The sequence below is a fragment of the Stegostoma tigrinum genome, chromosome 12, assembly GCF_030684315.1.
Source record: "Stegostoma tigrinum isolate sSteTig4 chromosome 12, sSteTig4.hap1, whole genome shotgun sequence".
Taxonomy (NCBI): Eukaryota; Metazoa; Chordata; class Chondrichthyes; order Orectolobiformes; family Stegostomatidae; genus Stegostoma; species Stegostoma tigrinum.
The window spans coordinates 60,632,890-60,645,975 of NC_081365.1; positions in this window are offsets into that span (position 1 = coordinate 60,632,890).

The following is a 13,086-nucleotide window of genomic DNA, read 5'->3' on the forward strand; positions in this document are numbered from 1 at the left end:
AGTACACAAATTCTCAAGTACAATTACAGAAACAAATTTCTCAAAACATCTCAGTTTACACTACTAAAACAGAAACAAAATGCATGAACCAACATTTACCGCCACAAGCTACCCAAACTACATGGGTATCATGAACAAATGCAACTTGTTTATTTTAGAATCTCCTTCACCTGTTCCTGAACATGTACTTTAAATTAAAACTGGAAGAACTGTGAATGATGCTAGTCAGGAACAAAAACAGAAGTTGCTGGAAGAGCTCAGCAGGTCTGGCAGCGTTTGTGAAGAAAAAAAATCAGAATTAACATTTCAGGTCTGGTGACCCTTCCTCAAAACTGATGGTGGCTGGGAAAACATCAGTTTGTATGCAGAAAATAGGGAGGGGTGGAGATAGGGAGTAAACAATAGGATAGAGCCTAAAAGAAAGAGGAGAACAGCTGGACAGACAAAGGCGTTGATAATGATTTGGTTGTGAGGGTGAATAGTTGCTAGTGGGGACTGTGAGTGACTAACAACAGGGAGTATGTATTGGCAGGCTATGTGATAGCACGGCCTGGTATGTGAGGTAGGGGGCTAGGCCATGGGAGAGTTTAGACCCTAAAATTATTGAACTCGATATTGGGCCCAGAGGGCGACAGGGTTCACAAGTCAAAAATGAGGTGTTGTTCTTCCAGCTTGGACTGAGCTTTGCTGGAATACTGCAGCAGGCGGAGACAGAGATGTTGGACAGGGAGCAGGGCGGTGTGTTGAAGTGGCAGGGAACAAATAGCTCAGCATCTTTTTTGCAAGCAGAATGTAGATGATCCGCGAAGCAGTCACTCAGTGTACGCTTCATTGCTTCATTTCCCTAATGTACAGCAGACCACATTATGAATAGTGAATGTAGTAGACTAGATTCTGGGAAGTGCTGGTGAAGTGCTGCTTCACCTGGAAGGTATGTTTGGGCCTTGGACAGTAAGGAGGGCAGAGGTAAATGGGCAGGTGTTGCACCTTCGCCAGTTACAGTGCAAGGTGCTGTAGTGCTGTGGCCGGGGGGGGGGGGGGGGGTGCGGGAGGATTTGAGGGTGAAGGAAGTATGAACCAGGGTGTCCCAGAGGGAACAGATCCTGTGGAAGGCAGACTCGTAAGGGTAAGGGAACATTTGTCTGGAGGTGACAGAAATGACGTCTGATGATCTTCTGGATGTGGAAGCTGGTGGGATAGTAGGCAAGGGGAATCCTATCGCTGTTGCAGGAGAGAAGAGAGAGGGTGAGGACGCAGGTGCGGGAGACAGATTGGACACAGTTGATCTCAAAATTCTTGATCTCAAAAGGAATCAAGGGCTACGGGGAGAGTGCAGGGAAGTGGTGCTGAAATGCCCATCAGCCATGATTTAAATGGCGGAATGGACTTGATGGGCCGAATGGCCTTACTTCCACTCCTATGTCTTATGGTCTTATGGTCTATGGTCAGTTGAGGGCCCTGTTGACAATGGTGCTGGGGAATCCTCAGTGAAGGAAAAAGGTGGACATTTCGGAGGCTCCCTTGTCATTTCAACATGCGATGGAGATGGACGAACTGAGAGAATGGGATGGAGTCTTTCAGGAAGCAGGGTGTGAGGATGTATAGTCCAGGTAGCTGTGGGAGTCAGTGGGTGTTCAGTCTATCCCCAGAAATGGAAACAGAAATGTCGAGGAAGAGAAGGGAGGAGTCAGAGATAGACCAGGTGAAAGTGAGGGCATGGTGGAAATTAAAAGTGAAATAGATGAACTTTTCTAACTCCGGATGAAAGAGGAAGCAGCACTGATGCTGGAGGCTGGAATAGGACTGGAACAAAGAATGTTCCACGTACTCCATGAAGTGATAGGCATAACTGAGGCCATCACTCGAGTTAGCTCGACGAATAAGCCAGAGGATGAAATGGAACTACAGAGTGGTGCAACCCTGAGCTCGCATGTTGCGATGCTGTTGGAGAGAAAGGTCGAGACTGTGCATGTGGTGCCGCATGGCACTGAGAGTGGATCTCAGGATGCAGCAAGAGCAACTGTCCATGAAATGTTGAATATCATGGTCCTGTCGCAAAGACCTGAACCATCCCCAACACGCAACACTCTCCTCCGCTTGGCTGAGATCGTCCTCACCCTTCACCAGCTCCGTTGTCAACAGGGCCCTCAAATGGCACTGGTCCATCTCCCGTACTTCCGCCCTCATCCCTTCTCTTCCCTCCCACGACAGCGATACTTATCCTCACCTACCATCCCACCAGTATCCACATCCAGAAGATCATCAGACACCTCCAGTAAGATGCCACCACCAAACACATAATCCCCTACCGCAGGGACCGTTCCCTCTGGGACACCCTGGTCCAAGCTTCTTTTATCTCTCCAATAGCAGCAGCCCCCTGCCACACACACACACACACACACACACACACACACACACACACACACACACACACACACACACACACACACACACACACACACACACACACACACACACACACACAGTATCTTCCCTTGTAAGCGACGAAGATGCAACACCTGCCCATTTACCCGCTTCCTCCCCAATAGTCAAGGGCCCAAACATACCTTCCAGGTGAAGCAACACTTCACCTGTATTTCCCAGAATCTAGTCTACTGCATTCACTGCTCACACTGTGTTCTCCTCTACACTGGGGAAACGAAGCATACACTGGGTGACCACTTCGTAGATCATCTATGTCCTGCTCACAAAAAAGACGCTGAACTACTTGGTGCCTGCCCTGTTCCCTGGGCAACATCTCTGTCTGTGACTGCCGCAGTGTTCCAGCAAAGCTCAGCGCAAGCTGGAAGAACACCTCATTTTCCACGTGGAGACCCTGCAGCCCTCTGGACTCAATACTGAGTTCAATAATTTTACAGCCTAAGCTTTCCCATGTCCTAGCCCCTACCCCACACACCAGGCCTTGTTACCACATAGTCTGCCATCATACTTCACCTGTCGTTCGTCACTAACAGTCCCCATTAACAACTATTCACACTCCCAGCTTGATCATTATCAACTCCTTTGTCTGTCCAACTGTTCTTTTCTCTTTTAAGCTCTATCCTATCATTACACCACCACCGTCCCTATTTTCTGCATATAAACTGATGTTTTCCCAGCCACAATCACTTCTGAGGAAGGGTCACCGGACCCAAAGCATTAACTGTTTTTTTTAATCTTCACAGATGCTGCCAGACCTGCTGAGCTTTTCGAGCAACTTCTGTTTTTGTTCCTGCATTTTACATACATGATCTCTAAGGGACAAAGGGTCTCCTAACGGTACACAAGTTGCTGTCTATTCATTTGGTGTCTGCTCATCACCAGGGTGATGATCCTTCTCCAAGAAATGCCTTTCAGTTTGTGTTAAGGCTCTGGATGAAAACGCAATTGTTTGTCTTTGTTGCATGAGGATTGCTGCAAGTTCTCTCCCATTGGTATTACACTGTAGAGGGTCTTAGTCATTGATACCACGGTACCTTGGTATTGGAATTGTCATCACTAGTTGTTTTATGTTAATGGAAGCTGTTTATTGTTCTGCAGCCCAATACTACTGACTATCATTCACAGTGAGCTCACTTGGAGATTCACTTTTGGGTTAAAAAAAAATTAGTCATGAGCTTTGTTCACAATTCCAACAAATTGTTTCAGGGCTTTCACATCTGTTGCTCACTGCAACTCTACTACAACACTTCCTTATCAGGATCAGGGGAAAGACCTCTCGCTGTCACTACATGACCTAAATATGTGACTTCAGTAATCTTCAAATGCATTTTTTAAATTGTTCAGCATCAGGTTCATCCAAAGAGCTCTCTTTAACAGTGTCACCAGATTCTGACCATGATCTGCAATGGCTTCTTCCTTTGTGTTTCCACTTCCATAGAGTAGCAAATCATCTCCTGTTGCTTCTACTCTTGGAGGATCATTGACTATTCCACACTGGCTGCAGTAATATTCTTCCAGAGCAATGAAAATAAAGACTGTTATACACAACCAATTTTACCTTTCAATTACACCAGAAAACTGCTGCTTCCATATCCATCTGCTGCATCAATGGCAGTGAATATCTTCATCCTGACAACTTAGTGCAAAATTTCTTCAATAGTCAGCATGGAGTACTAGGATCTCTTCAAAGATTTAATGAGATCCAATGGGTCTGCACAAAGTCTCAGCTTTTCACGTTTTGTTTTTCACTGCTAACATGCTGCTAATCTAGTGTAAGTTTCTCTTCTCTTTCCAGCTATTCCATCTTGCCTTTCAGGCTCGGGTTAAGAGTTGCCAGAAATTTCCTCAACAGATGTTAAGTCAGTCTCATACTCGCATCTGCTCCAAGATAATATTCACCAGGAAGACGAATCAAGACCTGTAAAAACAACTCTAATTCTTTAGAACAGTCTGAGCAGTCAGTGGCTTGGACAGAATCTGAAAAATTAATACGACTATTTTCAAAGTAATTTTTAGTTATCAAAATCCTGGAATTCCCTCCTTAGGATATTGTCGGTCAAACTTCAGCACGTGGTCTGCACCGGTTCAAGAAGGCAGCTCATCACCATGTTCTCAGGGCAGTTAGGATTTATTTACTTATTTATTGTCACATGTACCAAAATACAGTGAAAAGTTTTGTTAATGAGCAGCATACACGTTACATTGCACCGGGCATGCACTAGGCGAGATCAGTAATAATGAGATTAGCATTATTTGAGGCTAGACGGTCCATTCACCAATCTGATAATGGCTGGGAAGAAGGTGCTCCTGAACCCTCTTGTGCATGTGTTCACACTTCTGTATATTCTGCCTGACAGAAGAGGTTGTAGGATGGCGTTACTGGGGTGCGAAGGGTCTTTGATGTTGGCAACCTTTCTGCGGCAGCGAGCCATGTAAATGGAGTGCATGGATGGAAGGTTGGCTTCCGTGATAATCTGGGCTGTGCACACCATATTCTGTACTTTCTTACAGACCCGGGCAGAGCAGTTGCCGTATCAGGCCGTTATGCACCGGACGGAATGCTTTCAATGGTGCATCTGTAGAAGTTGTTGAGGGACCTTTATCGACATGTCAAATTTCTTGAACTGCCTGAGGAAGAAGAGGTGTTATTGTGCCTTCTTGACTGTCACATTTATGTGGGAGATCCAGGACAGATTGTCTGTTAGCCTCACAGCGCCAGGGACCCGGGTTCGATTCCAGCCTCGGGTGACCATCTGTGTGGAGTTTGCACATTCTTCCCGTGTCTGCGTGGGTTTCCTCTGGGTGCTCCAGTTTCCTTCCACAGTCCAAAGACGTGCAGGCTAGGTGGATTGGCCTTGCTAAATTGCCTGAAGTGTTCAGGGATGTGTGGGTTAGAGGGGGATGGGTCTGGGTGGGATGCTTCAAGGTGCGGTGTGGACTTGTTGGGCCGAAGGGCCTGTGTCCACACTGTAGGGAATCTAATCTAATCTAATCATCTCTTCTGATATGTGTACGGTTATCATTCCATGTTTTAGACTCAATTCAGCTGAGATTCTGTTTAATGTCTGCGATCTAGAATTACAGACCTTCTCTGTCCCCATTGTATTGCGGTCATGATGGGTTTGTCCTCTTGGCATGAGCAGAATTCCAGCATAATGCCTTTCGTTTAAATTTTATAGCTTCACTTTTGGCTCACCAGATCAGTCCACTTCACAATATCTATCCAGGTACTGATGCTGCAGGAGGCACCAGTGTCTGACATTTTACATTCACTTAATGATAATAAAATGTGAGGCTGGAAGAACACAGCAGGCCAAGCAGCATCTCAGGAGCACAAAAGCTGACGTTTCGGGCCTAGACCCTTCATCAGAGAGGGGGATGGGGGGAGGGAACTGGAATAAATAGGGAGAGAGGGGGAGGCGGACCGAAGATGGAGAGTAAAGAAGATAGGTGGAGAGAGTGTAGGTGGGGAGGTAGGGAGGGGATAGGTCAGTCCAGGGAAGACGGACAGGTCAAGGAGGTGGGATGAGGTTAGTAGGTAGCTGGGGGTGCGGCTTGGGGTGGGAGGAAGGGATGGGTGAGAGGAAGAACCGGTTAGGGAGGCAGAGACAGGTTGGACTGGTTTTGGGATGCAGTGGGTGGGGGGGAAGAGCTGGGCTGGTTGTGTGGTGCAGTGGGGGGAGGGGACGAACTGGGCTGGTTTAGGGATGCAGTAGGAGAAGGGGAGATTTTGAAACTGGTGAAGTCCACATTGATACCATATGGCTGCAGGGTTCCCAGGCGGAATATGAGTTGCTGTTCCTGCAACCTTCGGGTGGCATCATTGTGGCACTGCAGGAGGCCCATGATGGACATGTCATCTAGAGAATGGGAGGGGGAGTGGAAATGGTTTGCGACTGGGAGGTGCAGTTGTTTGTTGCGGACTGAGCGGAGGTGTTCTGCAAAGCGGTCCCCAAGCCTCCGCTTGGTTTCCCCAATGTAGAGGAAGCCGCACCGGGTACAGTGGATGCAGTATACCACATTGGCAGATGTGCAGGTGAACCTCTGCTTAATGTGGAATGTCATCTTGGGGCCTGGGATGGGGGTGAGGGAGGAGGTGTGGGGACAAGTGTAGCATTTCCTGCGGTTGCAGGGGAAGGTGCCGGGTGTGGTGGGGTTGGAGGGCAGTGTGGAGCGAACAAGGGAGTCACGGAGAGAGTGGTCTCTCCGGAAAGCTGACAGGGGAGGGGATGGAAAAATGTCTTGGGTGGTGGGGTCGGATTGTAAATGGCGGAAGTGTCGGAGGATAATGCGTTGTATCCAGAGGTTGGTAGGGTGGTGTGTGAGAACGAGGGGGATCCTCTTGGAGCGGTTGTGGCGGGGGCGGGGTGTGAGGGATGTGTTGCGGGAAATACGGGAGACGCGGTCAAGGGAAACAGTCCCTCTTCCGCACCTACACAGGCCCCAAACCCCACCTCTTCCTCCGGTACATTGATGACTGTATCGGCGCCGCCTCTTGCTCCCCAGAGGAGCTCGAACAGTTCATCCACTTCACCAACACCTTCCACCCCAACCTTCAGTTCACCTGGACCATCTCCAGCACATCCCTCACCTTCCTGGACCTCTCAGTCTCCATCTCAGGCAACCAGCTTGTAACTGATGTCCATTTCAAGCCCACCGACTCCCACAGCTACCTGGAATACACCTCCTCCCACCCACCCTCCTGCAAAAATTCCATCCCCTATTCCCAATTCCTCCGCCTCCGCCGCATCTGCTCCCACGATAAGACATTCCACTCCCGCACATCCCAGATGTCCAAGTTCTTCAAGGACTGCAACTTTCCCCCCACAGTGATCGAGAACGCCCTTGACCGCGTCTCCCGTATTTCCCGCAACACATCCCTCACACCCCGCCCCCGCCACAAATCAGAGAAAATCAGAGAAAATCTGCTTAAAATCAGAGAAATTCTGTGAGGGAAAGACAAAAGGAAAAAGGATGATATGTTGATTACAATCTGCTTTAGCTTTTGTGTTCTTCAGTCAGCCCGCACATGGCCAAGGAGGTGAGAACCTCACCACTTCAGTCCTTGCTGCTGAGCAATGGAATTTTAGTCAAAATAAATCTGCAGAAGGTTGACCTGAACCAATAAAAGTGAACAGTCTCCTTGGCTTGCAGCTTTCCAGAAGAAGAGGCTTAGCACCATTTTAGAAGGATGGCTGAGTTTCCAGCTGCAGACAGTACTTAACTGCAATTGGAGAGCTTCAAAATTTTGCTTCATTCCCCCCTTCCCTTTTATACACCATCTCATATACGAAAGGCGTCTGGTCAACACAGTAACAGTGCATGTGCATTACTTACAGATGTACTGAGGGGGAGCATGAAGACCTGAGATTCCTTCTTACTTTTCCATCCCTCTACATGCAAATTCGGTTTGTTCCCACTGTGCTGTGACATTCTCACTGTTCTGCAGTAAGATGGGTTGTGATATTGAGGGAACGGGGAAAAAAAAGTCCCCACCTCCTGACAGAGCCTAGCATCTAAAAAGAAGCATTTGCTTAAAAAGTAGATTCATTGGTTTTAATTTTGCAGTAGGAATGTTTGGTTGCAATTGTTTGGAACTACATCCAGAGTACTGTGGACAGCTTCAGTTTCATTATTTATCAAAGGAACTAAATGCACTTAAAGCTGTTCAGAGAAAGTTGATGCTTGGATGAAGAGGTTTTCTTTTGAAAAATGGTTGGACAGGCTGGACCTCTATCTATTTGAGTTCTAAGAACAAGGGATGACCTTACTGAGATACAAGATTCTGAATAGATTTGACATGTTGAATGCTGAAAGGTTTCGATCACCAAAAGTCAACCATATGGTGCATAAATTTACACAATGAGAAAAGAAAATCAAGATGCATTTCCTAGGCCAAGAGGGTAATGTTGAATCTCAGAAATAGTCCCCTCAGGAAATAGTTCAAAAACTACAAGGAGCTCATGAAAAGCTGTCCATGGATAATAAGAATAGGACCAAGCCAAAATTGAGGTTATTAATCTGTGTAAAAGTAAGGTGCAGTCCACTATTGAACCTCATCAGCAAGAATTGGAAGTATTCAAGTTTTCTTTCAATTAATAAGCAGTTACCAAAACTACATTATGTCTCAAGCTGAGAATAACTTAGAAATGCTTAATGATGAATTAAGAGGTTGGATGAATAAAAATTAAGCCAAGATTGAAGAAGTCTAACTACTTTAGCAATTGCACAACACTTCCAAGCTGCGTAGTCCCACATTAACAAAGGGACAACAAAAGCATGTGAATATATTTCACTACAGGAGTGCTCAAATGCTATAGCGAATCTACAGAGATTGCACAAGCATCAGACAGACTGTTGGCTCCACGGCAATGATCTGAGGAACCACCAGCTTTGATTATCTATTCAATTACTACTAGTGAAACTCTCACAGAAAACATGCATAATGCAGATCTTTCTAGCAAGTCAGCAGATCAGAGTATGATGTAAGTAATTCCAGTAGATCCCAATGCTGATGCAGATATCGAAAAGGGTCTAATTTCCTCAAAATGACATATGTCGATTGCTGATGATGGCAATATCCTTCTGTCTGATGAAGTTTCCATAATATGATTATCTGTAGAGAGGGGACTTCGAACTAAAATGAGTGTGAAACAAAAAGAGAACATTCTACATGAGGTACAGTAGGAATGTTCTCATTTCCTCATCTCCACAATTATCTTCAGGAAGCTCTTGTTCTTCTTTTCATTTGCCAGGTTCATCCTCAGAGGCAGTGCTGAACTGTTCCTCATATCACAGCAGCCATGGATGACACTGTTGTAAAATTCTCACCAGGAATTGAGAGTGCTTCATTTCTTCAAGCTGGATCTTTAACCTTTCCCCCTTGTGCAATGCGAAAGATGATGAGAATATAAATTTCAGCTTGCTATCTTACTTCTCAAGGGATAGTGATCTTTTGAGTCCTGAAGTGTTCTTTGTTAAATCCATCTTGCCTTAATTAATCTTCGCTGCCTTTACACCTAGGTCATTGGAAGTTCCAGAGCCCAGGTATCAGGAGAAACTTCCAGCCCGAGAGACTTAATTCTGTCTTCACATCTTCTAATGTATTGTGTAGCATTATAAGCATGTTATATGGGACAGACTCAGAAGAGCTCACGCAGCTCAAAACGGAGCATCCGTTAGGCATGTGGGCAATAAACAACATATTATGAACCCAAGGTCCCACTCTTCGTTAACCCACAATCACATTAGTTTTTTAACCATGCAGTTATTACATTTCAAATGAAGCTTAGTTAACCAGATGAAAACTGAAGGAGGGCCAAATCCAAAGATTTTCTTAGTGAAAAGGAGTAGAATTTTATCACTTACTATCCAGAAAGAGAAGGCAACATCAAATACAAACTAATGACTAGTACAGACAGGAATGTAAAGGCAATTGCAGCTACAGATCTTAATTGTCCCTTTCATTCTGAGAATGAAAAGAGATGAGATGGGCCAACGGGTTGAGGATTGGCAGATGGAGTTTAATTTAGATAAATGTGGGGTGTTGTGTTTTGGTGAGGCAAACCAGAGTAGGGCTTGTACAGTTAATGGTAGGTCTCTGGGGAGTGTTGCCGAACAAAGAGACCTAGAGGTGCAAGTGTGTATTTCCTAGCCAGTGAAATCACAAATAGACAGGGTGATGAAAAAGCCTTTAGCAGGCTTGCCTTCATTGGTCAGAACACTGATAAAGGAATTGGGATGTCCTGCACAGTGCATGATGATATTGGTGATGCTACTTTTAGAATACTGCATACAATTCTAGTTGCCCTTCTCTAAGAAAGATGTTGTTACAATTCAGAAGGTGCAGAAAAGATATGCAAGGATGTTGTCGGGACTGGAATGTTTGAGCTAGACGGAAAGGCTGAATAGACTGGGGCTATTTTCCTTGGTATGTCAGATGCTGAGGGGTGACCTCATAGACGTTTATAAAATCACAAGGGGCAGGGATAGGGTGAATAGCCAAGGTCATTTTCCTAGGGTAGAAGAGTCCAAAACTAGAGGCATAGGTTTAAGGCGACGGGGAAAGATTTAAAAAGGACATGAGGGGCAACTTTTTCATGCAGAGGGTGGTGTGTGCAAGGAGTGAGTTGCCAAAAGTAGTAGCGGAGGTGGGTTACAATTACAACATATGGATGTTTACATGAATAGGAAGACTGGTAAATGGGACCAGGTCAGATTGGGACTTCTGGTCAGTGGGAACGAGTTGGTCCAAAGGGTCTATTTTTCTGCTGTATAACTCTTATGACTTGAGTCCAACTGTTTGGCTATTGTCCTGTTTCTTTAGCAGTGAATTCAGATTTTGGGCTTTCAGTGAACCATGACTTTCCAAAGTTGGTTTTTCACTGACACTGATTTCTGCAATTGAGGGAGAATCAGAGAAGAAAGCATTTCTAATATCCTGACTGTTATCAGTGCTTGTTGCTTCAAGGCTTGTGTTGATAAACCACTGTTTTATGGATTTTGGTATCTGTGTTCATTGCTTAATTCCAGTTAGACAATGACAGGCAACTTTTTATCTCTTAATATGTGAATTTACCATGCAAAGGTAAATAAGGCAAAATGCAAATTTATTGATGTTGGTGGCAAAGATTCACGTTTTATCATTAACTGGAACCATTCTAAAGTGGAACAACTATGTATAGCTTTTAATTTGAATTGTGGCTGTAGACATGCTCATTGAACTGGTGAGTTGGGAAGCAATGGGTGTCCCTCAGACCCATTGTCTCACCACCAACTTGTCAAAGAACTACAACAAAAATTGAAATACTTAGTGGGCAAAACTACCCACTCCATCCATTCATCCTAAGAATTCCTCAACATTATCAAGGACACCAGGATTGAAGCAGATGAGATGACGATATCCTTAAACATAACAGCACAATTTACGTTCATAAACATCGACCTAGCCAAAGAAACAAATCTGCTGCACTGCTGGATAAATGAAGTGGGCAGGCAACCCAGGGCACCAACATCATCAATAACACCAACGCAAAATTACTAGATTTGTGTCTCACAATCCACGTCACCTTCAACAACAACATATAAAAACAAATCAACTGAACACCAGTGGGATTCCAGTATCAGCACTGATTGCAGAAGCGGTAATAACAATGATTAGAACGTTTGCGTCTGAAACCACAAGCTCGGCGAGCATGTCTACAACCTCATTGACAACCAGAGCTACATATCTTCTCAAAAACGTTAATTTGAATTGTATTTCTACATTGTGTGCATTAAAAATTGGGAAGATATAGCTTGTGTTGTATTTGTAGTTCTCTGAGTGGAGAAGAGATGTATGATGTTTGTTGCATGCATTTAAATAGGGTGGTTAAACACCTAAGGTGAACAGTTCTGTTCATCAGGAAAAAGGAGGTAAAAAAAACCCAACGTTGCCTAGCAACAGGATTCCAGTAACACAGCATAACAGAACCATCTAGAAAGTCAGGCAATGAGAGATTTTCAGTCAGAAAAAAAGTCTTTAGCAGCAGAAATTCTGATAATAGCTACCTGTGAAGCAGTCAGTGATGGGCAAGAAATCCTGAGTTACTAAAAAGAAAACTCCATTAACAGAAAGCAGTGGAAGAGATGGATTTACAAAGCTTACGTAAGATGATAAGTGACATGTGTTAGCAATTTACTTAAAGGTCAGAGGATGAGACAGTAATTAACAAAATAGTATCAAGTGAGTGCAGAAATTAAACAAGGAGCTTTAAACCGGAGACAAGGTCACCCTTCACTGAGGTTCGAGTGTCTGGAAGGCTATTGTTGAGCGTAAAAAGAGTTGAACATTTTGTTCTATAACGAGACCACTGCAAATAATTTTTGCATACGGATACATCACCTTTTTATACAAGAAACTGATTTTAAGAATACATTGGCAACTGTTTGTTACTACATTCTTTGACTGATTGCCACAGGAGACAAATAAGAGAAACAAAACCTATGGTCTATGAAGCCAGATCTTACTCGGAAATCTGAGTTATCCTATATTCCCATCAGTTTGGATCATTGCTCAAGAATGCACTCACTGCCATCTGCTCCAGGGCCATTAGGGATGGGTAATAAATGTTCATCACTGCTCATAACTGTGGATTTTTTTTTTCTAAAAATGTAGGAGCAACTTGTAGGTTGGTTGTTGGCACTTTGGTTAAATATTTCTGGACCCAGTCAAACATTGCTGTATTCATCCAAGACAAAACCTGGCAAGTTGAGTCCAAAGTTCAGCTTCCTTCCAAGAGCCTGGCTCAGTCTCCACTTTTGTCAGCACTCTGATGGCCAAATATCAGTGATGTTACTTCAAATGTTTTTCAAGCAACATAGCAGACCTCTGCATTATTCAAATTGATGACGATTTAAGTTACTATTTATTGTTGCAGTAATAATTGATGCACAATAAAACAGGCCAAATTCAGTTTGAGGAGTTATTGATTGCTGCAGCAGATTGGGTAGCATAATTTAAATAACAGCTGAGATCTTAACATAGCCAGGTATGTGGCAACTCCTGAGTACAAAAATATCACCACCTATCTCCCCTTGACCTGGAGCAGAAAAGTCAAATTTATTTGTTTTACCAATGCTCATACAGTAGATCAGAATTAACTA